The sequence below is a fragment of the Carlito syrichta genome, unplaced genomic scaffold (assembly GCF_000164805.1).
Source record: "Carlito syrichta isolate Samal-C Ts95f unplaced genomic scaffold, Tarsius_syrichta-2.0.1 Scaffold308004, whole genome shotgun sequence".
NCBI classification, from domain to species: Eukaryota; Metazoa; Chordata; class Mammalia; order Primates; family Tarsiidae; genus Carlito; species Carlito syrichta.
Genome location: NW_007252100.1, coordinates 1,103,135 through 1,128,454, shown reverse-complemented (window position 1 = coordinate 1,128,454; position 25,320 = coordinate 1,103,135). Strand labels below are relative to the sequence as shown.

At 46.3% G+C, this 25,320-nt stretch overlaps 1 protein-coding gene across 15 annotated transcripts in view; it reads left to right on the top strand.

Moving 5' to 3' along the window:
• Positions 1-11,137: 11,137 nt before the first annotated feature.
• The window catches only part of CELF2 (CUGBP Elav-like family member 2), a 132,805-nt gene continuing 118,622 nt past the window's right edge, over positions 11,138-25,320 (top strand). For 8 of the 15 annotated variants that reach the window (XM_021715907.1, XM_021715906.1, XM_021715905.1 and 5 more), the window contains exon 1: positions 15,488-15,572. The gene's annotated coding sequence lies outside the window, so the exon portion shown is untranslated. Of the gene's footprint in view, positions 11,152-15,487; positions 15,573-25,320 lie in introns of those variants that run through there. The other 7 variants (XM_021715913.1, XM_008064767.2, XM_021715912.1 and 4 more) reach the window with 2 other exon arrangements.

The window sequence follows — 25,320 nt, the reverse complement described above, 5'->3', positions numbered from 1 at the left end:
GGATTGCCTGCTATTGATCATCTTGTAATGGAACATAATGTAGAGCTCACGGTGACACCTTAGTGGTGGGAAAGTATTATCATCATTTGTTATCTGCACAATTAGGATGCAGTAGAGTACAACAGATGCTTTGCCGCGTAAAAGACCTTTGTTGCCCAGAGCATTTGAGTTCCTCGCAGAAGGTTTCACAACATGCCTTTCTTCCCACCCCCATCTTCATAATTGTTCATGTGCTGCTTTGAAATCCAAACAAGCAGTGTCCCTGGAGTCCAAAAGGGTTGGAAGTTTTAGAAATCCATCTTCATCCAGTCATTCAAGGAAGAAACAGGAGCCTTCAGGATGTTTCTCGTCTTTTTTTTTTTTCCTAAAGGTTTCATAGAAGAATAAGTGCCATTGGCGATGATTGAGAAAAATGGAAGTTTTTAGATCAAATACCACTCCCTTGTGCGTGCAGCAGGGGAAGATGGATAGAAGGCACACTCTTCCTGGAACAAAACCCAGTGGCTGCTGGTCAGTGTGTGATGTGGAGACTTTTCTGTAATTCTGAAATGAAGGAGACATTTTTGCTTTTCTCCTTGAGGTTTTCTAGAGGGAGATTCTATGACAGAGAAGAGGAAGCTTCGAGCCCATCAAGTGCGAGGGCCCCATTTTATATTTTTCTAGTGTTCGTATCCAGGGATACTTACCTAATTTTCTGAGAAATGGAAGGCCGTGCTGACTTTCTCTCCGGTTAGAGACTTAGAACAATGAAGAAGCAGGCGGTCTTTGGCAAGAGCACGTCTACCTGATGGGACTTGGGCCCAGGCTTTGTCAGGAACCAGAGAGGTGACTGTCAAGATGCCGCCTCTCATTGCCTCCGATTCTTCAACTGGGAATAAGAACTCAGGCGAGACAGTTGCTAAGATCTCTTTTTCTCCCTTTAGCCCAGCATTGAAGGTTGATAACAATCAGATCTGGACCGGTCCTTGTCACAATTACAGTGTGACTAATATCTGTTACTTTTCCCCCAGTCACCTCATTTGGGGGTCATTTTTCCTCTTGGGATACCACCTGATGCCCCAATGCCCACCTTCTCACTATATGCACGCTTACCAGTGCCAGCAATGCCTTCATTCATGCTACAGTGTAAGTCATTTGGAAATCGATTACAGTATTGTTTCTTTTGAGGAATTTTTATTTTGAAACGTATTTGGGGTTCAAACTATAAGGATAGAACTCAGAGGAAAAGCAGAAAGACTGAGGGAGAAGGCAAGAGAGGAGACATGACTTTCATCTGTTATCCCAGATCACTATTACCATCACCCCTCTGCTCGATGTAGAGGGAACCTTCCTAGTGCCCCTAAAATTATAGAGTAGAAGGAAACAAAGAAGCTAACCTGTGCTTGGTGTCACGCGTGTGCCTGATTCTGGGCTTGGCTCTGTGTACACGTGATCTTACTATGTGGATTGAACAAAATCCATTTTACCTAACCACTGGGCCATGCTTGTCCTGGGTTGGAAACTGGTGAACTATCCCCACATCATTCCTCAGGAAATGGGCTAGAGTGTTGCGTGGACTGTTTCCCCCCCAGGTGCCTGAATCAGAAAGGCTTGGGAACACGAGGTCTAAAAGAAAACCATTTTGCTACAGGGTGAGCAGGGGGGGGGGATGATCTGGGAAGAGTCAGTCCCTGGGTGTTCAGTCGGGACCTCGAAGCCTAGCCCCATGCCACGCTCTGCGGGGGACCAAGGAAGCCCGAGAGGTGGTAGCCCCCCTCAAAGAGCTGCCATGACGATGGTGATGACGATGGTTGGATACCATGAGAATAAAGCCATAGCAGAACAGTGATTTCTCAGGTGCTGAGTGATCCTCTGCACCTTATCATGGTGTGATGGGATCCTTCAAAGTGAATCCACTTCCTGGGAGTGCCTTTGACCCAGGAGTGCTAATGTCCAGGGTCTTCCACCTGACATTTCTTGCCTCGCCTGACCCTAGGCATCAAGGACATCATATTTTCATGCAGAGCATGGTGTTACTGGTTTTTGTTTTCCTCTTTTGTTACTGAAATAAAGGGAAGTGGCAGATCTCTGGTCGAATTCTTTCCGTAATAAAGAAACCTGGGTGTGTTCATCAACAGTTTTTTTATTTTTTGAGTCAGGGTCTCACTCTGTCACCTAGTCTGGAGTACAGTGCCATGATCATGGCTCACTACAGCCTCGGTTTTCTGGGCTCAGGCAATCCTTCTGCCTCAGCCTCCTGGGTGGCTGGGCCTACAGGCACGAGCCACCAAGCCTGGCTCATATTTTGATTTTTTTGTGGAGATGAGGTCTCACTATGTTTCCCAGGCTGGTCTCGAACTTCTGGGCTCAAGTGATCCTCCCACCTTGGCCTCCCAAAGAGCTGGGATTACAGGTATGAGCCACCATGACCAGCTGGTTTTATTTTAAATAACAGACTGTTTTAGGGACTTTTTTCCCCCTCTTGTGGGGCATATCAGAGAGCATACGCTGGGGGAAATTTTCTTGTACCCTGAATAGGAAAGTCATCCAAATGATTCCATTAACACTGATTGACTATTTAGAGGCCATGTAAATGGATGTTCAGAGTATTCAAAGGCCATGCAAATGGGTGAACTTGGCCCGTTCCAAGTAATCACTTCAGAAAGCAAGACAACAAAATCAATGTTAAACCCTATTAAAGGGCTCACATGGTCATCACTTAGCAAAGAGTCTCCCTTGCCCTCCCTTCCATCCCGGGACCCTTGGGAGCAGCTCAGCCTGTGGCAGGCCTGTCACGGCTGCCTTTCTTTGTATGTTTCATTTGTTATAAAATTAGGGCAATGCTTCCTGTCCCTGACTGCCTCAAGGGGACCCTGTGTAGGGTCTATTTGGGCTCAGGCCCTTAAGTCAAAACAAGATAAATTTGAGGGGGACGGTAATCACTAACATTTACTGAGCACTTTTATTTATATGCCAGGAGCCGCCTTAGACGTTTTCATAAATTATCGATTATTAACCTGTGACATAGCTGATGTGACTAACCTCATGTTAGAACTAAGAACTGGAGACTGGAGGCGGCTAAGTCATCAGTCTGAGATGATGCCGAGGGCTGGCATGGCTGGACCCACCACAGAGACTGTGAATGATACGAGAGAGAAATGCCCAGTGTCACTTGGGAAACTGTTGCGGTATCGGCCGTGAGAACTCAGGGACCAACTTACTCTTGACTCCTAAAGTGAATTTCTTATATGATTTCCACTGTTCCAGGAAGTATGCAAATGTGCCTTCCCTGACCCCCAGCTCCATGCCCATGAAATGTGGCTTAATTATTGTTGGGGTGGGGTGGAAGCAGTTACAATGGCCTTAAAATAACCTCTGCGGCAGCCAGACACGGTGGCTCGGCCTGTAATCCCAACATTTTGGGAGGCCCAGGCAAGTGGGTTGCCTGAGCCTGCGGGTTCGAGACCAGCCTGGGCAACTCGGCGAGACCTCGTTTCTACAATCAATCAAAAATTATCCGGGCGTGGTAGCATTCGCCTGTAGTTCCTGCTACTCGGAAGGCTGAAGCGGAAGGATCACTGGAGCCCAGAAGGTCGCCGCTGGGGTGGCCATGAGCATGCCACTGCACTCCAGCCTGGGCAATGGAGTGAGACTCCAACTGAAAAGAAAATTTTTTTTTAAATAAAAACAAAACAAAAAACCTCTGTGGACTCTTAACCACAAAAAAAAGTCAAAAATGCGTTTTTCCTTTAGCCTAACCTTCAGTTTCTATAGCCAGAGGATTTGCCTTTCAATTTCACTCTGACTGTAGCGACCAGAAAGAGGAAGAAGAAAGCAACTTCTTCATTTTCATTCCAGAAGAAAAAGACCTGGCTTGCACATGCTTCTTTTGAGAGTCCACAGGCACCCAGGGCCGATCAGTAAAGAGCCATCATCCCACTGATGGGTGCTCGAGAGCAGAGCAGGGCTGTGTCTCCCACAGGCTGGTGACAGGGACCTGTATTCTTAGCACCATCCAAGCAGGACCGCAGAGTGCAGACTTGAGAGATTGGCCTGGAAGCATCTCACAGCCCAGAATGCTGAACTGAGAATCGTGGGCAAATGGGTTTGAGTCTCACCTACTCGCCTTGCCACTAGACTCCTAATTAGAATGCCGTCCTATCCCCGCGAGAGTCTATACTATGAAATAACCTTATATGAGAAACTCCCTTTTAATGAGGTCCCTCAGTACTTTAGAAACTAAATCCTTTTTAATTGGATTCAAGACAGGACTCCCGTATACCAACCACGGTTAACCCTGTGACACCCGCCTTAACGTGTGTGAAGCCATCTTGGTGGTGTCCGCCTATAGGCCTGCCTTTGCTCAGCTGCCCATCCCTGCCTTATCCAGAAGGCTCCTGGCAGACCCGCTGGCCAGGGAGTTGGGCCAGTCGTACCACCTTTAGGAAAGCTACCCAGCTGGGGCCTCTAGTTGACTTGTTATTTCAACCCAGAGTTACTAATTCTTCCTTCCCCTCAGAGAAAAACATGGTCCTCTTTACTACTCTAAAATATAAGATGTAATTAGACTGGGTGCAGTGCCTCACACCTGTGATCCCAGCACTTTGGAAGGTTGAGGTAGGAGGATTTCTTGAGGCCTGGAGTTCAAGACCAGCCTAGGCAACATAGTGAGACCCCATCTCTACAAAAAAATATAAAAATGAAAATTAGGCCAGGTGCGTTGGCTCAAGTCTATAATCCCAGCACTTTGGGAGACCAAGGTGAGGGGATTGCCTGAGCCCACAGGTTCGAGAATAGCCTGGGCAACTTGGTGAGGCCTCATCTCTACAATTAAAAAAGAAAAAATTAGCCAGGCATGGTAGCACATTCCTGTAGTTACTGCTACTTGGAAGGCTGAGGCAAAAGGATCACCGGAGCCCAGCAGGTTGACGCTGGGGTGGCCGTGGACGTGTCATGCACTCCAGCCTGGGTGACAGAGTGAGATTCCAACTCAAATAAATAATGATAAAATAAAAATGAGTCTGGGCTCAGTGGCTCAGCCTGTAATCCCAGCACTTTAGGAGGCCAAGGCGAGTGGATCGCCTGAGCCCACATGTTTGAGAGCAGCTCAGGCAATTTGGCGAGACCTTGTCTCTACAACAAATAAAAAATTAGCCAGGCGTGGTAGCACGCCTGTAGTTCCAGCTACTTAGAAGGCTGAGGCGGAAGGATTACCGGATTCCAGCAGGCCGATGCTGGGGTGGCTGTGAGCAAGCCATTGCACTCCAGCCTGGACGACGGAGTAAGACTCCAACTCAAGAAAATTAAAAATAAAATAAAAATTAGCCAAGTATGGTGGCCTGTGCCTGGAGTTCCAGCTTCTCAGGAGGCTGAAGTGGGAAGATCATTTGAGGCTGGCGTTCAAGGCTGCAGTGAGCTATCATCATGCCTCTGCACTTTAGGCTGAGTGACAGGGCAAGATTCTGTCTTAAAAATAAGAAAAAGTAATCACCTCTACTGTTACCTCATTATCTTTCATTCTCAAAGTCAAATGACATTTTCTGCAATAAAGAAGATGCTTGCTTTCTTCGCACCGTCCCGGGGGGCCTTGACACGTCCACGCATCACCCACCGCCTTGCCGCGCTGATGCAGAGAGCACACGCAGTGAGGGGGGAGGTGGGAGGAGGTCAGGAAACAGCTGAGCGCGATGACTGTCCCATCTGGGGGGAAAAGGATGGCACTGAAATTCTTCAAATCCCTTTATAGCTATTCGACAGTTGGAATGGTTCAACGCCTAAGTGGCTTCTTTCAGAGAACCAGGGACGGGGACGAGCGGGTTCCAGCAATTTTGCCCCTAATCCCTTTTCTGTGGGCCTGGTGCCTTCATTGGAACTTACATCTTGACGTGTGAGGAGTATCTCCATACGCGCATCTCGCCATGCACATTTGCCTGCGGTGACTTACCCAAAAGGCTTGAAAATGCAGCCGATTTAATGTAGGTCAGAAACAAAGAAAGAAAACTCCATTTCCCTGGCAGGAAATGCCCATCTTCGTGGGGCTGGGAATAAAGGAGGGTGCTTCCTGGGGGGCGTCCCCAGGGCAGCGGGAGCCTGGCTGTGGCCTGGGTCTTGCGGCCTGTCAACAGTCATGACGTTTCAGGTGGGTAGTCAGAGGGCAGGTATAGGGCTGCCCCAGAGCCCCCGTGAGGCCACTGTTCCCTCCCTGGCTGAAAACTTGGCTCCACTGTGCTGTCTCTGAGCCATCCTGCCGGGGCCATGAGTCCGGGTTGCTGGAGGAGCCTTGGATGACGGCCCCAGACTGCGGGAGAAAGCATGCAGATCCCTCCTCATCGGCAACAGACAGCTTCCCCAGGGAATTCCTGGGGATGGCATTTAGTAATCCACACCGCATAAGCCAAGCGCTGAGAGCGGGATGACAGCCTTGTCGCTCTGCCTCCTAGGTAGTGGCCAGATGGTAATACTTTTTACATCAGGGTGCCAATTATATCAAACTCTATAAAACTAAGCTAATTGGATATGGTTTCATTAAAAGTTGACTTCTACAGGATGAAGCGTTTGTACCGGGAGCTGCTGTTTGAGCTGTGGAAGTCCCACTTTTAGATAGGAGGAAGGAGAGGCTGGCCCTGGATGACCGTTGGAGAGAGGCTGCAAACCAGAGGGAGTTAGGTTATAAGAAGGTGTTTCAGGTGACACAAGGGGAGTCTGAATCCCCTTGGGGCTCTTTCAGAGGGAGGCGGGGCCTGTTGGAGGTACCTCAGGGCTGCTCTCCCTATCGGAGGCGTCAACTTTGTAGGACACTCAGCCAGATTTCTTGGGATGGTTTTCCCTTTGCTGTTGGCTCCTTGTGTGACATGGGGCAGTCTGCTAGCCTCCTGTGGACTGGTGTTTTCTCGTCTGAAAAATGGGAGGGCGTGGAGGGCTGGTAGTGTTAGTGTAGGAACCAAAGAAAATTTCCCCTTCGCCCTCTGAAGGTTCACTGAAAATCATTGACAAGCGGCAGGTTAACAGGAGAGGGATAGACACATCTCTTGCTAATGTGTACACAGGAGCCTTCAGGATAAAGACCCAAAGACATGGGAGATTATCCATTTTTATGCTTAGGTTCAACACAGTATAGATAGCCGTGTAGACATAGGATTGGACAAGAAAGGTACGCTAATAGGCTGTGTGGGGACATCTAGCAAGGCCTGTCTGTATAGACTCTTCTTGGCTGCTCTGAGCATGTATTCCTTCCTTCTGTGTGAGGGGCAGGGCCCTCTCTGAAGTGGGTCCTTACCAGTAACAGTCACATGAGGTAGGTCAGGTAATTTTTTAATGTTTTTGCACTGGTGTTGTTTTCTAAGTCCCAGGATGAGCTAATTATAAAATCCTGGGGTTCTGCAAAAAAAAAGGCACAGAATCCACAAGAAAGCAGTGCCACCTTCACCTCCTCTAATTTTCCTTTGCTTGGTTTTGAGTTTACAGCTATAAATGGTTGGAGGGGGTACAAAACAGAACCATCTTTTCTTCTTGCGGGTTCTTCCTTGAGCTATCAAGTCTTGCTTTGGTCGCCACTTTCTTCGCACCTCTCCTTCCGTCCTCTCCTTTTGGGTCATTACAGCTACCTGGGGTTGGCATCTGAGCACAGAGGGGCTGCAATAAGAGATCCCAAGCAGGAATACGCAAGCGTGTTTAGCAGCACAGGGCTGGACTTCAGATGTGAAATCAGCATTGGTTGCTCAGTCGGACCTGCACCCCTTGGAAGCAAGGAGGATGCACCCAGGGCCCAAGAGCAGGGGGCCTTGCATGAGAAGCGGCACAGTGATGTACTGTTGCCAGTCCTGTTGCGTGGGTGAACCTTGGGCTAAGGAGAGGGATCCTTCTGTGACTCTCCAGGGAACCAGAAGGCCTCCTGAAGCCTCTCTGTGCTTTCTAAGAGTGGCATCTTATCCTTGTCTTTTGCCTGAGGATGCTGAGGATATAATCACCTTCTGTCCACTGAAAAAAATTCTTCCTTTTTTTTTTTTTAAGGTCAATACTAAGTTTTCTTTAAAAATTTGATTCAGGACATTTTCGATAGAGTGTTTTTAGAATCTTTAACTGCTTTGTGGAAAGTGCAAGTCTTGGCAGGGGAAGCCAGTGACTGATGTTGAAAGCCTGATGTGTGGAAGATTCACTTGAGCACCAAATACACTCCTTAGATCAACGACCTTTGGACTCTGGGAAAAAGCATGAAATTCTCCACAGAGTGGCTGGGATTGAGGGAGAAGTGGTAAGGGGAATTAAGTATGAGGAGTCCGTCCTCTTGTAACTTAACGGGCCTGCATGCTACTGGCTTGACGAGCCAAGATCCCCGTTGCAATTCGACTTGTGTAGTGAGGCACCTGCTTTGCCTGCAAATGCTTCACCAAAGAGAGCTTCATTCACAGAAAGGAAAAGCCATGGCAGGTTCACTAATTTTGCCTTCCAGGGCACTAGTCCCTTGATCTGTCAGCCTCTTAGAATTCAAAGGCAGCCTGTGAAAGAATTTTCAATTCACACCATGATGACTTCGTTGATGTCCTGAATTCGAATATGTCTTGCATGGAAATTGTCTGCCAGGACTATGACTTTGTTTAAAAACAAACACACAAACAACAAAATGTAGGGTTCAACCATCAGATGATCCACCTATGGCTGTTTTCAAGCATTTATTTGCTTAGATTTAGAAAATAAGGTGGATATCATGCGTTTACATGCTAAAAGGCCTTGAAGACATGTTTTCAAGCCTCAGGTTTCACCATGAAACCGAGTTCACTGAGGGGAGACAGGTGTTCTCTGTACAACTCAGTAAGCTCAAAACTGAAATACTTTTTATTTGACTACCTTAGCCTCAGAATTGTAGGAAGCTATTTTTCACCTTCTCTCCTCAATCTTCAAGTTGTACCGTTATTTTGTGTTTCTCAAAATGCTTAATTTGCCACAATAAAAATAAAATAAAATAAAAGAGTAGCATCATAAAAATAATTAGCAGTTAGGACTGGATTATTCCAGAAAGGTGTTTCTGGAACACCTTACACAGGAGAATTTCTCCTGAGTGCAGGCTGGTGGTGACAGGAGCGTCACAAGGAACGTTTCGCTGAAACCCACCGTACGTGGGGTCGGCCCCACCATGGACAGTGTGAACTGATGGTGTGTCATCTGAAGTCCCTGCCCTGCAGATGATGTGTGATTGTTTCAATAATTGAAAACCTTTCGAGTCACTGACCTCTTGCCTCAAATTAGGTCATTATACAGTGTATGCATGTATCAGTATGCCACACGTACCCCATAAATATGCACAAATATCACATATCAATACAAGACAAAAATGAAAAAAAGCCAGTGAATTTTTAAAAGACACACAAATATGATTTTTAAAAATTGCCTTGTCCAATATTCAGAGTCAAAGACTTTAGAGAAAATCACCTTTTTAAAATAGTATTTCCAGAGCATCAAAGCTTTGTTCCATTCTCCCCCAACCCCTCCCAACCCCCCAATTTACTGAGGTTTGGGAACCTTGGAGGAAGTTTCTTTCATGAGTGTGGTGGCAGTTTTCTTAAGGGCAGAATTAATTTTAAAATCTTATCTTGTAATATCATTTTCTAGGGCTATGTCTGCACTGCCCTCCACACTGAAGAATGAAAAAAAATTGCCGTTAGACTCTAGGCAAACCATGATGTAAACTGGTTATCTTTACATAAGCAGTACATTTTTTGCCCTGTGAGTATTATTACCAAGAGTTTCCAAGTAAAGATTTTCAAGAGAAACAGCTGTGGTTTGAAAAGATTTGTGATCATCCAGATGGTTTCTTTGAGGATAAATCTACTTGATCATTTAAAATTAAAGTCTTTCAGTGAAGTTGAGTGTTTTCTTTATGATTTTAAATGCACTACTGTGTGTGTGTGTGTGTGTGCGTGTGCGTGTGTGTGTATGTGTGTGTGTGTGTGTGTGTGTGTGTGTGTATGTAGGTGTGTGTGTGTAGCCACCACTGGTTTGTCTTGTTTGGGGCTTTATCTTCAGAAACAGCAAAAACCTCATAACAGTGTCTCACATTATCTAGCAATTAAGCTGGCAAAATACCTGAGGGAACTCTTTATGACAGCAGAAACCATTAGTGAAGAGATATAGTCAGACACCGGCTACCTTGCATGGTGTACACAGCACTCAGCCTCTCTGGGAATTGCACTCTCAGCTATGTGATGGTATACGTGACCATATAATCATAGCTCACAATTGTAATACTGATTACAGATTGCTTTACAAGCTGTACATATGCAGCGGTATGGCTAAACTTACCAATTTCTGGAAATCTGCGTTTCAGAAGTCTCCATGTCCCCCGATGGGTCTCTGAGGAGGTAGACAGAAGGGTGGCAGGGAGTTGGGAATAGGTGAGCTTTGCTGTGCCACCTCCATTCTCTTGGTACCCAGTATCTTCTCGCTGCTTCCTGACTACCCTGAGGTCATTCCTGTGAGGACTGTCCGTGCCCACCTCCATGGGATGCACTCCACCCAGGGTCTGTCTTCCATGCTTTCTCTGCCTAGAGTTCCTTTCCAGGGGTTCTGCTACATCTTCCCAGTTAAACAGCAGAATTAATTTGCAGTAAGAGGCTAGTGGTCAAGTAAGACTTAATGTAGTTCCCATCTACGGTATATGTGGCATCATCACGGTCTTTCGGTCATCAACAAAAGAAGTCATCAGTGGTGGAAATGCCAGACTCTGTGTGGGCTTAAGCCTGTGATAGATGGCTCTGGAATCACCTGTCCGGTTTTCCACTGTTTCTATTTCATCAGTGAATTTAAGAAGTCCTGGTGAGGGGGTTGATAAGGCAACACTTGAAGGATGATCCCCCAACTCCACTCCCAAGCCCAAAGCTTTTGTTATTATAAGGACCTGTTGAATTGGTAGAAACAAGGGCTTTCGTAAAGTAGCCTGGGCTTGGAACACCATGCTTCTCTTTTCTGACTTGGCTGCCGCCCCTGACAGAAACTTCTGGGTGGACAGTGGCACGGTGTGTTGTAGGAGTGAGTGCTTATTAGTCAGTGTGTAAAGCAGCAAGAATGACCAGCACTGGCACGGGTGGGAAAGTAGAGACTTGCTCAAGCGCCTGACTCATCTGGCTGCATTGGCCCCCAGTGGTCCCAAGTCCCAGCCCAGTCACCCCCCTTCTCTAACAAAGAACAGGGCCTTGCCCTCCTCCACTCCACAGATCACAGGGCAAGGGGTTTTCAGAAGTGATGACAGAAGCCTGAGGAACTGTCCCCTCTGATACAGCCAAGGAAGAGCCCCTGGGTGTTGTAGCCGTTTAACCACACACCTTACGCGGACACTTGCCACGGAGCGTGCAGGGGAGGGGGCCTGTCCCCGAGTCAGACTGCCGAGCCATCTGGTGCAGCAGCTGACCTGGAAACAAATCCGGTACGTTGCAGACCTGAGTTACAGCTGGCGTGGGAAACCTAGGAGACAGGTGGTTCCCTCAACAGCTGTACATTCAGCCAGGGCTGGCAAGGAAGAGAACGCCATCCTTGTTGGAGCCTTCGTGGGTGCTCTGGGCTCTTTCCCAGCACCCTGACCTTTGCCATAATAACTACCATTTCGGGGCAAATAATGATAATTCTCTCTTCCTTTGGTTGAAATATTGTCCGCAGGTCAGTGAATCTAAGATCATAAGTGAGCGTACTAAGTGATGGATAGATAAGAAAGTCTAGAGTTGTTAGCCGAGAAAAGACTCCCAGGGACAACAGTCTTTCAGAAACATTCTGATTTCTAGAAATGTACAGACTGGAGTCCCAAGGCAGGGGCAGGGGAGGCAGGAGGCGGGGGATGATGCTGACTGATGTAATCTCACGTGACTGTTTAAGTGTAGAGGTCTGTACTTATCCTGCAGATTCCGAGGTCACTTAACGAAGCACAGTATCTGTTAAGTGAATCATTATGCATGCTGAAGGGAACAGAAGACTTTTTTAGCCCAATATAAGTAAAGAATAATTTTGACTCTCTGGTGTTTGTTCTGGAGGAAACACTTGGCTGTATATCCACATCGTTTGGGGGATGGGGGAGATTTTAGACAGACCTGGTTTTTAATCCACTGAGTTAGAAGTGATAACTAGAGTGCAGAGAAAGTAAGATATGGCCACCTAAGTCATGTGGGAACTGAATGTATGAAACCAAAAGAAGACCTTCTTGGGGGTAATCCTCTTGCCTACCCAGGACCGCACATTTACAAGTTGCTCTTTGATTGAGGGTGCCCAGCTGAGACCATGAACAGGGGCCAAGACTGTGCCCACTTGGAGATGGGACTGCTTTTTCAAATTTGCACGAAGCCTCCAGGCTCCCCTGCAGAGCTGAGCAGGACCTGAGCTGTTGGGCCCAACTGAGAGGCAGTGAGAGGACATCACCGGTGTCACCTAGAAGATACTCCTAGGTGTTGTGCTGAAACAGAGCTGCTCTTGGCCCGATCCTAAAGAACTTTTGCTTAAATTGGTGTACAGTGAAACAGTTAAGATCTCTGCAGAGTTTAGTGATAAACCCCTGGTTGCCCTACACCTGCATGGGCAGAGTGGACCCTGGATGAGTTTGGGAAGAGTTTGGGATTTGGGGTGTCTTCCCATCGCTTCTTCTGCACATTAGACCCCTCTCTCCTTTCCTTTCCCCTCTTCGCCTGCCTTCCTACCCTGCTTAGAGCTTTCCCTTTCTCAAAAATGAAAACCACCCAGCATCTATTTGCCAAGAGGAAAGCGCTCAAGTAGCCAAATTCACACAAAGATGCAGTAGCTAGGAACAACTGTCTCCTTTCTCAAGGGTGACATTTTACCATTTAAAGAGCAGGTGAACTGTTCAACCGGTGGACTCCCAGAGTATGAGAAGAAGCCGGGGTTTTGCTCGGGTACATAAGGCAGCCAGGAAAGCCCCCTCTGTCCCTGAGATCGGCGCTGTGACCGCTGGCTCACATACGAGGCCCACGACTCTCTCGCTTTAGGTCATTTATTCCTTGTTGCTTTTATGTTATCATGGTGTCTAGTTCTCCATTTTCTGTTCCCTGCCATTCTGGTGTCCTTTCAGACCCACCTGAGCCTTTCATTTTTGGCTGTGGTGTGACCAGACTTCCATTTGATTTTTTATCTCCCAAACTTACTCTTGGTTTTCCTCCTTGTCAGCCAAGCAGACTGCTCCCTTCCTCAATCTTCTTTAAGTATCTTACCCCCAAAAGTTACCCGCATGAAAGTATCAGGTTCTTCTTCTTTCTTGAGACGTTAATTTTTAAAGGAGGCTTCATCTCAGACTGTCCCTGTTGTTTCCTGTCTCCAAGCCAACGCCAACAGCCCAGGAAAGGGAAAGGACAACTTACTGACATTCTGCTTGCTAGAAGCATCTAGAAGACTCTTTCTGTTTTCCTTTCTATACTAAGCCTAGTGAAGCACGGTTGGCAGTTTTCTTCTAAAAATGATTGCAACAAGCCGGGCTTGGTGGCTCAGTCTGTAATCCCGCGCCTTTGGGAGGCTGAGGTGAGTGGATTGCCTGAGCCCGCAGGTTTGAGACCCGCCTGGGCAGCGAGACCTCATCTCTTCAATAAATCAAAAAATCAGCCGGGCATGGTAGTGCATGCCTGTAATTCCAGCTACTTGGAAGGCTGAGGCGGAAGGATCGCCGGAGGTGGCCAGATGTGGCCACTGCACTCCAGTCTGGGCGACAGAGTGAGACTACAACTCAAAAAAAAAAAAAAAAAAAAGAAGTGATTGCAACAGGTTACTGGAAGTTGGGACTTTACTCTCCCCTGTTTAAAATTCATTCCTTGACTTGGAGCAGTTTCTATGGTGTTTCTGGGGCTTATGTCATGCCAATGAAGCTGAAATCACTAGTAAAGTTGATTAGCTCAGTAAAAAAAAAAACCAAAAAAAAAAAACACCATCAAAACAGCTGAAGTGAAAAGCATAAAAATGGTCAGTCTCCCCACCCATGATTCTTTAAAGAAACTTCATAATTTTCAGTTCTCTTCATCATTCAGAGGATATAGCGGAAGGGCTTCTAATCCTTGGGTGTGTAGAGTTTTTTTTTAATGCCAAGAAGCCATGGTCAAGCCCTGCTTTGTCCAAAAGGCAAAGGTTTCATATGTATTAAATCTCGGTGGGATCCGACTAACTTGTGGAAGACAGCAGGTTCTAAATGTCCCCCAGATGAGAAGGAAACATCTTAATGTCTGCAGGATGCCGTGCGAATAGGATTATACTTATTTTCCCCCACCCCTGTGAATGCGTTTTTATTTTGAGAAACGAGAATGCTGATGTGTGACTGAAACCACGGAGGGTTTGCGGTGCCAGCTCCCTGCCCTGCAACCGTGCCACATTGTTCTGCTCTCTGTCATATTTGCATCATTCCCCTAAATAGAACCGGTATCAGTGCCTGACGCCTCCCTCATGCTGCTTGCTGTGCTTGGCACGTGAGCATTTCTCCAGGCTCTTCCAGTCCCCGCGTGACTCTGTGCGTTAAGGTCCTTTAGTAAAGTTGAGGTGTATACGATCCTGATAGACACAGTCTTGGTGCATACCTTGCTTTACTTTCTTCCTCAACCCAACTCACCAAAGACAGTCCAGATCAAAGGTAGCGTGTTTTATCTTTAAAGTTCTAAAGTTTTCGTCCCACCCCCTCTTTCCAAACTGGTCATGCTGGGAAACGGAGGAGCAAGTTGTTGAACCACAGCTTTGTCTACAAGTCAGAGAAGAGGCCATTCCTCCTTCAGGGCGCAGAAGGAGTGGCCTGAGATTTCAGCACCATTTTCTCCAGTAGAGGAGGCTGCTTGGAAAGAGGGTGCGAGCTGGCCTGCCCAGAGTGACCTGGACTCCCATGGGCTCTTGGAAAAGGAGGAGGAAGGAGGCCGGTGTGCCACAACCAGACGTAGTGCATGGGCCAGAGTCTGCTGACATCTGTTTGGGCACGTACCCCGCTGCATTGTAGCTTAATTTCCAAACCACTGAAAATATAGTCTTCCGTTTTGGCAGACACGTATCGAGCGTCATATGCACAGAAGTTGGCGTGATGCGTGGGGGTGCGGATAAGAAAAGAATTAGGCATGATCCCAGCTTCCAGGACGCTCACCGTCCAGCTGTGTAAGGCTTTGAGTTTAGAAAGTGTTTCCAAAGTCCCCTTGAAGAAAATCATGATGAACGTGAGCTTATGCTCTTTCGACTGTGACTAAGTACCGTTCATGTGGCTGCCATGCCACGAGCCCCACGAACGCCTCCCCCGCCGCCCCGCCCTCCTCGTGAGTAGCTGTGTTCCAGAGGGTTGATGCACGGAGTTATGAATTGATCTCCAATGCGGGTAAAGCTAATAAATATGATTTAGGATGAAAAGGCACTGTAAATGCTTGAGATGTTGTTATTACTGTTCTCATACGCTTTATTATTTTAAAATTGTGCATCCTTTTAAGTAGATTATTTGTTCGCCACAGTCTCCATTATATCTAAGCAAAGCATTCACAGAAATTTCTAAAACCTTTTCATTTCTCTCTGTAGGTTGTTGTTTCGTAACATTTTATACAAGAAAAGCTGCACTTGAGGCCCAGAATGCACTGCACAATATTAAAACTTTACCTGGGGTGAGTCGGTTTACTTTTGTACCAGAATCACTTTATTGCTTGAAAATGGTCCTTTCAACTGAAGGTTCTAGTTATGGGCTCTTCATGCCCCAAAAAAATGACTTTGGTCTTTTGAGGAGTGTGCGCTGACCCCTCGGTTCCCTGCGGCCGCCACACCAGCTTTCCAACCCATAAAGAAGCGCTGGCATTCACGCTCTTGGGAAGCACTCTCAAATAGCCTGTCCCCTGGTTAGAAAATCAGAGTGACCCCACTGGGCAGCTGCGGCTGCCAAAGAGTATTGGGTGGGCTAAGATTTTAAAAGGAAAAAGAGAAACCAACACAGACAAGAGAAGCAAATGGAAAAGGAAAAGCTTTTACCCACCAGGGGCCTCTTTTCAAATTTTGTCTTTAGATTTTCTTTTGAAAGGACAAAATGTACCCTGTACGGCCATAATATTAAGCCTCCTAATGGTTCCTAAACAGTCAATGGTGGTTAACCAAGTCAGTGTTTTAATGCCCAATTTGTGGCTTCATGTTGCTACAGGACAAAATACAAAGCTTACAATTTTTTTCCATTTCCTTCCCAGTAATATTTGATGGTTAGTACAATTCACCAGAAATGAACTGATGTTGCCGGTAACAGCTTCCTCAGAATGCATTATTGCTGAACGGTTTTCTGGCACTTTTCTGTATTTTATGCTAGTATCAACTTCCCTAGGCGTTTAGATATTTCCCCACTGACCCAAATATCAGTGATGGGTCCATTCAATATCATAATGGCATGCATTGATTATGAGAAAGAACCTGTGGTAACCAGAACGACAATAATGATTTTGATTGAAACCTGCTTTAGTAAGATGAAAAGATAGCATAATGTGCATATTGTTTTCAGGGTATAGTTCTAACTTTGTGTCATTTATCTGTCTCTGAACAGATGCACAAACATGCACATGCACAAACACTGGCGTGTGTACACACTAGCATATGTGCACACATAAATATTGTGCCTCCTTCCCCTCAGAAAAGATGGAATTGTAGGATTCACTCTAGAGCCACGGAAAATCTTCTAGATTAGTGGTGGCAAGGTGCTCAACCAAAAGTTTTCAAAACATTAGCTTCTTAATCACCCCAAAGCTATGAATTAGGAACCTTGTTCTTAAATCATACCACTTTGGTTTTTCCCCTTTCATGCAAGGAAATCCAAGAATAGAAGGTTCAAAAAAGCAAGTGAGTGGTGCCAGAATGCTCCCTCACAGTTTAACTACTTCTCCCTGAAACCACTAAAGAGGTTCTTCCTAAAACTGCTTTTAATAAGTCAAAGCACTTTGCTCAGTGACTTAAAAGAAAAAAATAGTAGCATTCCATCCTCATCCTCCATGTGAATGGAATGTTTCCACTGTAAGTCCTAGGAGATTGCAGCGTTAAGTCACCCTATGGATGGGAAGAACCAAGACAAATATTTACTGGCTCAGCCCACATTAGAAGAAAACAATTTTATTGCCCGGGCTCCCATCAGACCCAAAGACCCCTTTATATTCCTTCTCTTAAAAAGAAATACTCTACAGTAATTAGCACACAAAATCCCTTCTAGGGGTGTTTCTAACAATTACTTGAGGTGATGAACTGTTCTTTAGCATTCAGAGTTTCCTCTGGTTGGATGCCAAATCATATCCTGTGTTAAATGAATGCACAGTGTGGTTAATTTGGATGTATCCCGCTACTAGAAGCCCAGCTCGCGGCATGCAATCCTCATGGATGAGGGTCCTCTCCAGAAGCCCGGAGTTAACATGATGGATGGGGTGTGTTGACATGCATAGAAGTGACTGATGAATGTGCTTCTGTTTGGGATATCTCACTCTGACTCTTTTCTTAGCAAACCAATAGCATGTTTTGCCAATTTTTTTTTTTTTAATGTTGCACGTTTTATTTCTCTTCTTCCTAAACAATCTGCATGCCGAATTCAGGGGCGGTGATTTGAGAGACTCATTGTTAAGGATAGCCATTTGGGAGTTGGGAAAGATAGTTGGTGGATTATTTTCTGTTTCCTTTTGATCTAGTTCAATTTCATATGCCCGATGACTTGAGGCAGGTTAAACGAACATTTGGAAAGTCACATCTGATTCTGGCGGTTCGTGCCCTGCAGCTTCCACACTTGCTATGTCTGCCATTTCAGATACGGTGAATGAGGTCAGAGCTCCCCATTCGGCATTTATGTGTGGCTTTATCTGATAAACATCACCCTTCACAGCAAGAGGAGAAGCATGAAAGTAGCTGCCTTTCAGCTGCAAGCCTTTGGTGGACAGGAAGAAATGGGACCAGACAAAAAAGATTAATGCATATTCTTGGGGAAAAAAATATTACAGGGTGCCTTGCTGTTTGATTACAAGCCTTGGAATTAGTCAACATTTCCATAATTCTAAACCAATATACACCTGTTTTCCCACTGTGATGTGAAGGCACAACTTAATTTAACAGAAACCCTGCTGTGCTAAATCTCTCATTAAATACCAAGTGAGTTCGGTAATTTAAAGTTGTATACTACTATTTTAACTGGTTGCCTTCATATTATGAAATTAATAAGAAATTAATGATGCACTTTGCCATATGCCTTCAATTTCTTTCTGAATAAAAATAAAAGGGATAAAGAAAAATGCATTACCAGCTGACACTTTAAAGCTTTTCTGGTTGTAATCATTTTCCTGTGGATAAAATCCATTAAAAAGTCACTGGCTGTCTTTTTTTCTGAAGTGTCCAAAACTTTCAATTTAAAGCAAGATCAAATAATGCTGTGGGGTTTTTTTTCTAAGTAATCTTCTTTTGCAGTTGACGTTTTTTGTTTCACAAGGAACTTTCATCCTGTACCCAAACTCGATCAGTGTTTGGGGCCCGGCTCTCCCGCTCTGTGCCATCTTCCTTTCTTGAGGGAAACAAAGAACTTGGTTAGTTAGGAGGCAGAAGCGAGCTGATAGGAGGGTCTGTTATGCAGTCGAATATCTACTCTTAGGTTTTGCCTTAAAGGCATCCTGCTTTTGATGTCACGCATGGATTTTGAGAGACCCTTTACATGGAGGGGAGGGCGGTGGGATCAGGGCCTTCCTGAGCAGTGCAAAGTCATGGGGGACCCATTTCCCAAGCCTGCCTCTTGCGGTGTCACCGAGAAGGAAAGGCACTGTGCCTTGTGTCCTCGGAAACGCTCAACATAAACCTTCGAAATGCAAGGGTAGAGATGAAGGGGACAGATCCCACAGCACCACACCCAGGGCAAGGAGTGAAAGTCTGGAGTCGTTCCCTCAGTGTGACCTTGCTCTGCTCTGGAAGTGGTCCCTTGATACTCGAGCAACAGGCCACATGTTAGGTGCAGTGGCCTTAGTTACTGGCATTTGATGAGATTAATAAATCCCAAATGATCATCAAGTACCTACTGTGTACCTGGCACTAAGCTTGGTATTGGCAGGACATAGCAGAAGTCAAGTCCGCGGGGTCCTTAGCTGGCCTGGCTGGCAGGATGAACAGCAGACAGGTAATTAGTGCTTACAGGGTTTATGCTCAGTGCTTTTCTGCTTCTGACAGAATACCGTTTACACACACACACACACACACACACACACACACACACACACACACACACATATCCTTGAGATCTTGACATCCCTGGTAAGTAGTGCTTGTCATAGCCTGAGGAGAATATTGTAACTGTGTCTGCACAGGCCACTGGGTTCAGTGCATTGGTAGACTGATTTTTTTTCCACTGCTGAGCCATTTGTGTTCTTGGACAAATTTTGGTTGTCCCCACTCTGACACGGTATCAACTTGGGCTTAAAGACAGCCTCCTTTGTTGAGGGTTTCGGGCAGACACAGCCTAGCTGGTAGTTGATTCAGTAGCAATGCCGTTGTCTGCCGTTGTGTTGACCATAGAGAAATGCTTATATAGGCAACTTGCAAGATCCATTTTGTTTATGTTAACCTAATTTCACTCAATTAAAAAATAAAGACAGACTTAAATTGAGGTACAGAAAAACGACCAAGATCCTTTCAATAATCAGATGTCAGGGCCAAATATCCTTGTGCCAGTGTCAGCAATGAGCAGTGTGTCATTCTTTTTTCAAGGTCTTAACACATATTGTCTCTAGTAATAAGACTTTTTGATTGAAAATCTACAGCAGTATCATTAGAGCATTCACTGTATAAATTAATTTAATTAAAGATGTAATAACAGAGAGGAATACAGTTTTGAAAAAGCTCTTAAATTTTAACAGCAAGGAGGAATCTGCAGAATCTAAATGTCTTGTAAAATATTAATTGCAAATTTCTTCCAGACATTTTCTCTGAATACGCCTCACCCTCTTCTTTTTAGAATCACTACCAGTTTTATTAAATGCAGCTTATCTTAAGGAGTTACTGCCCTAAGAGAACATTTGTTTAGAGCCCTCCATTTCGGCAGTGGCATCCTGAAAGGTGTTTTATAATATCACATGCCATTCAGGCAAGGACTACCCGTAGATTTGAGATATAAAAACAAATGAGCCCAAGCCAGTCGGAGGAAACGTAAGTAAAGTAGCCTCTTGGGACAAGCGTGTTCACCCACATGAAGTGAATGGGTCCCCTCCTGGCTTGCCCTGGAAGAGGCAATTTACCTTTGTGTGTAGGCACCTTCCGCCCAGGAAGGCTTTCACCCAGCCTTCCATGGAATTGTCCCCCTGTGTTTTTTAACAGTGGAGTGCTAGGCATTATTATTCTTCAGAAGAACAGCTTGACTCTCACTGATGCCTTTGTTCTGAGAGAGCCATGATTGTTATTTTTATCTTATCATCATCAACATTGTTTTTGTAGTAAAATCTCTCCAACCTGGTCTCTACATAGCATGGAAATTTCCCCCAAAACTTACCCGGGATGTCAAGATCTCAAGGATGTGTGTGCACGTGCAAATGGTATTTTGTCAGAAGCAGAAAAGCACTGAGCATAAACCCTATAACTACTAATTACATGTGAATCGAAGCCTCACTGGACCACATTAGGTCAAGTTTTTTTTCAGATACCTTTTATTTGAAATGGCTATGGAAAGACAGTGAAACATCTGCATAAACAGATTTGAGTCCTCAAGGTCTTATATCACACAGAACATTCATTCATTCATTCAATAAATATGCATTGATTTTTGTTGTTTGCCTGGTGCTAGTCTAGATACTAAGAAATACTGCCATAGCAGCCATGCCCTTTATAACTGAATCACCAGAAAGCAAAGCCCACCCCCGTGCTTATGCATGGGAAATGTTTCATAAATAGCTCTTGGATATTCAGTGCCCAAATGGGTTCGTTTTATAAAATATTTCCAAGGAGTCGAGTTTTATTTGTAAAAAACAATAATAATAATTCTGCCCACAAATATTCCAAATGTTCTAAAATAAAAGATCAATGTAGATTTATGTTATTATGTTAATGTGTTTAGTGATAATTTGTTTCATAGACACAGAGCTATATTTACGTATGTGTTCACGTACCTATAGATACACACACACACACACACACACACACACACACACACACACACCAGTCCAAATAAATGAAGGAAGCTAGAACTTAGTCCCACTTTCTATGTGGCCTACCAACATATTCTTAATTACTTTGTAGTCAACTTTCTCATTTTAGACTTCATCAGCTGTCTCAGCTCCTCAGTATAATTATAATTCTTGGTCTGTGCTTTGAATCTGGATCATGCCTGGCTCCTGGAGCATGTGAGTGGCGGCCTGAGAGCTCCTGTTGAATGACAGTGGTCCCTTCCTTCTGGCTTCTTGACAGAGGCATGGAGGCTAGATGGGCCCCCGCCCATGAAACGCTGAGCCCTGGGGAAATGTGCCTCCCAAGGCATTGTTTCTAGAGGTGTGACCCCTTGTTGGGTCCCCACCCAACATGTAGCATGTGTCTGCTATGGAATGTGGACATCAGGACATCCTCTTGGGGTCCATGCTGCAGATTGACATTTGCAGTTTTGATCTGGGCTGAGATATTTGGCCCGCTGGGACTGCCTGATTGGAACCTTTCTCCTGCCCGTCTCTGTTGTTCTCATGTCATACTCAATTCTAACAGAAATGAAAGCTAAACAGAAAACAAGGACTTTGTTTCTTTTTAACATGACTTTTTAAGGACTGTGATGCCAAGGAGCATGCCCAGGTGTGCCCTGGGGATGAAGAATCCCCTTCCCACCCTCAGAGCCACACCAGCGTGAAGGACGGATCCAGGTTAGGGCCAGCCCCAAGTGGGGCTCAGCCAGGTGCGACAAGATGGTTCCAGCTCACCAGTTTAAATCTGGGAGAGGAAGTTGGAGGATAGAAGGAAACCTTTGGCCCCGTGGGCCCCTGTCTGCAGGCCCAGGCCCTGGGGATCTAGGAAAGTGTGTGTGTGTGTGTGTGTTTTCTCTGAGTTGGAGTCTCACTCCGTCACCCAGACTCTGGAGTGCAGTGGCACACTCCCGGCCACCACAGCCTGGACCTGCTGGGCTCCGGCGATCCTTCCACCTCAAGTAGCTGAAACTACAGGCACTCGCTACCATGCCTGGCTAATTTTTGATTTTTTTGTAGAGATAAGGTCTCGCCAAGTTGCCCGGGCAGGACTCGAACCTGCGAACTCAGGCAACCCACTCACCTCGGCCTCCCAAAGCTCTGGGATTACAGGCTGAACCACCGAGCCTGGCCGAGGAAAGCATATTTTAATGCTTCCTTAAAGGCCACTGGAATTGTCTGTTTCACCTGCCGTAAAGTTGTACACGCCACCTGAATGGCGGGTGGTTTTGCTTTGGGCTGGCAGTCCATCGGTTCAGTAACTTTGATGGGCAGTGATTGATGTGTGGCTGTGATCAAAAGGAAAAACTGACTACTTTTAGAATGTAGCCCACTCAGTGCATGGAAATCTCTGGGAGGAAATTAATGAGGATTCTTTGGTGGTGAAGAGTTGGAAATGGCAGCATAGGGTTGCAGCAGGGAGCAGCCATACCACTATTTAGCCACCGAGCCCCGTGGAAGGCATTACTGTTGTGTTTTGCAAATAGCATAGTGTCAGTACCACACCTGATTAACAGGACTGTTAAGGGCTTATGAGAGAATGTGTATAAATGCCCTAGCACTGGTGCCTCGTCAGATTTGCAAAATTGCCCTGTGTCATTGCTTGAGGGTTATTGGTATCTAGTTATTCTCATGTGTGAGGACCTGGTAGATGGTACAATGGCAAAATGAAATAATAGCTAGATTTCAGACAAGCACAAGAGCAAATTGGGACTATTAAGTTTGCTTATATAGACCTCAGTTCCTGAAAGGCTGATAAGATTTTACAAAAAGATTGGGAAGGGAAGTCTATGAATTTGATGAAAGATCTAGATGGAATTGCAGAGAAAGGGGTGAGTTACAATAGTCAAATGAAAGAGGGGAATGTTTGACATAAAGCTGGGAAGTTATCCAAATTGTGTTGTTGGAGTGTGAGGTTTCCATGAATGTCCATCCCTGAAAAGATCATATGCTGCTGGACAGAATTCAAGTCTCTCACGTGGGTGAGGACAGCCCAGGAGATGATGTCCAGGTGAAATGGCCTGGCCAGTTCAGCTCCTCAGGCCTTAGGCCACAACAAAAGGATACGAGGCCAAGTGTGGAGGCTCACCCCTGTAATCCCAGCACTTTGGAAGGCCAAGCAGGAGGATTGCATGAAACCAGAAGTTCAAGACCAGCCTGGGGAACATAGTGAGCCCCTCCCGTCTCTAAAAAACATTTTTTAAAGTTAAGCAGGTGTGGTGGCACTCGCCTGTAGTCTCACCTACTCAGGAGACTAAGGCAGGAGGCTCACTTGAGCCCAAGAGTTGGAGACTGCAGTGGGTTGTGATTGCATCATTGCACTCCAGCCTAGGCAACAGAACAAGACTTTGTCCCTAAAAAAAGAAAGAGAAGAAAAGAAAAAGGGCTGACACGGGTGGGTGGGAAGAGAGTTCTCCCAGGAGCACAGGGGCTCTTCCCTGCCCACCAGAAAATAAGGCATGGCCAAATCAGGGTAAGCCAAGGCCAGGCTCAGAGGCATCATGGGACTCCACTGCTTGACCGGATCTAGTCTGGTTAGAGCAGGAGGGGGCGCACTGGTCACTTAGGAGGGAAGGGAGCTCCATGTGTCCCGCTGCTGGTTTCAGCCAGAGACTGTCATCATACCCAGGTGCTTGGGCAGTCTCATTAGTATTATGACAAAAGCTATTAAAGTTGTTTTGACAATAAAGCGATATTTCGGGCAGTGTCTTCATAGGTCACACTACCCACTGCCACTGAGATGAAAGGACAACTGATCAGCAGTACGTGTGGGAGACAGCAGAGAGGAACACAGAGTGACAAATTTTTTTATGCCTCTCACGCTCCCTGATTGCCATGACTTCCCATCAGCACACCGGACACATGTGCGTGCTGCCATGTCTTCCTCCTCCAGGGCTGAAAACACACCTGGAATTGCTTCCTTTAGCTGCAAAACAGAGTGGCCAGATGAAACGATCCTTTCCAGTCTTGCAGGGCTGTTCTCTGCCGTCCATGCATCCGTGGTCTGTAGTTGTGTCCTAGTTAATGAAAATGTCTCCCTGCATGTGGCTGGACGTACGTCAGTGAGGGGCTGGTAACTTGAGAGGACTTCATTCGATAGGTCTGAACCGTTCAAGGTGTGACCATCCACTCTGAGGCTCCCTGGGCATCTGCCTCCCTCTGCCCTCTGGCTGAGCCCAACTGGAGGCTCGGCAGGCGGCATTTTGCCACCAGGGAACAGAGACAGGAAAGGGATGAACTCTCACCAGTCAGTTTATTTCCTTGCGTGCAGCCTTGGCGTGACAAGAAAGGGGGACGTTTAAGCTAATGAGTTTTCAGGATTATTGGTGGATTTTTTTTATCTGTTTGATTCCTGTCCCCAGTTAACATGGATAAGTGTGCCGTGTGTGTTTGTAAATGGCTTTATGGAGTTGTTTATTTGTTATCCCTTCTAAAAATATTTCAGGTGATATATCGATAGCATTCACCTTGTTACACTGAGGACACGGAGGTGCCAGAGATTAAATTAACTTCTCTGACCTTCCCAAGCACTGCAGGGACGGAATTAGAATTGAAAGTTGTGGTTCCTGAGACTCCCCGGCCGGCTAGCCTCGTGACAGTGGATTTAGGCACGTTGTTCGCCACATTTGAGGGCACCAGGAGCATGACTCAGGGGGCCACGCAGACCAACAGCAGCAGGCACCATGACAGAGGTAGCCACGCTGTTGATGGCCACGGGGAGGCTCTGGGGCCGCGGTTGGATTTTCAGGGCCACCCCACAAGGCTTGTGTCTGTCGCCCCATTGTCCTGACGAGGTGGCCGAGCTCAAAGTGAGTGGCCTGTATGGGGGGCCACAGCTGGTCACTTGTCTGCAGGCAGCTGGGTCAAACCAGAGTGCCCACTTCGCCGTGTATCAGCTGCAGGCCCGCCAGTCCCAGCACCTGTGGCGGGTGGAGGGTCCAGAAGGACCGCGTGCCCCCTTGGAGCGATCGAAAACGGGTGGGAGTCCCCAGCCAGCCCCGCCCACTGTTGCAGCTCACCAGAGGGTGTGGCTCCGCAAAGCTCGCCCATTCTGCTTGCACTGAGTGCGCCCAGTGGTGAGCTGGGCTGACCACACACACACACACACACACACACACCCGAGTCAGAGTGAGCTGGGCAGACCATGTACACACCCGAACACCCTCCACACATACACACCCCTCCATACACACATAATATACACACACACTCA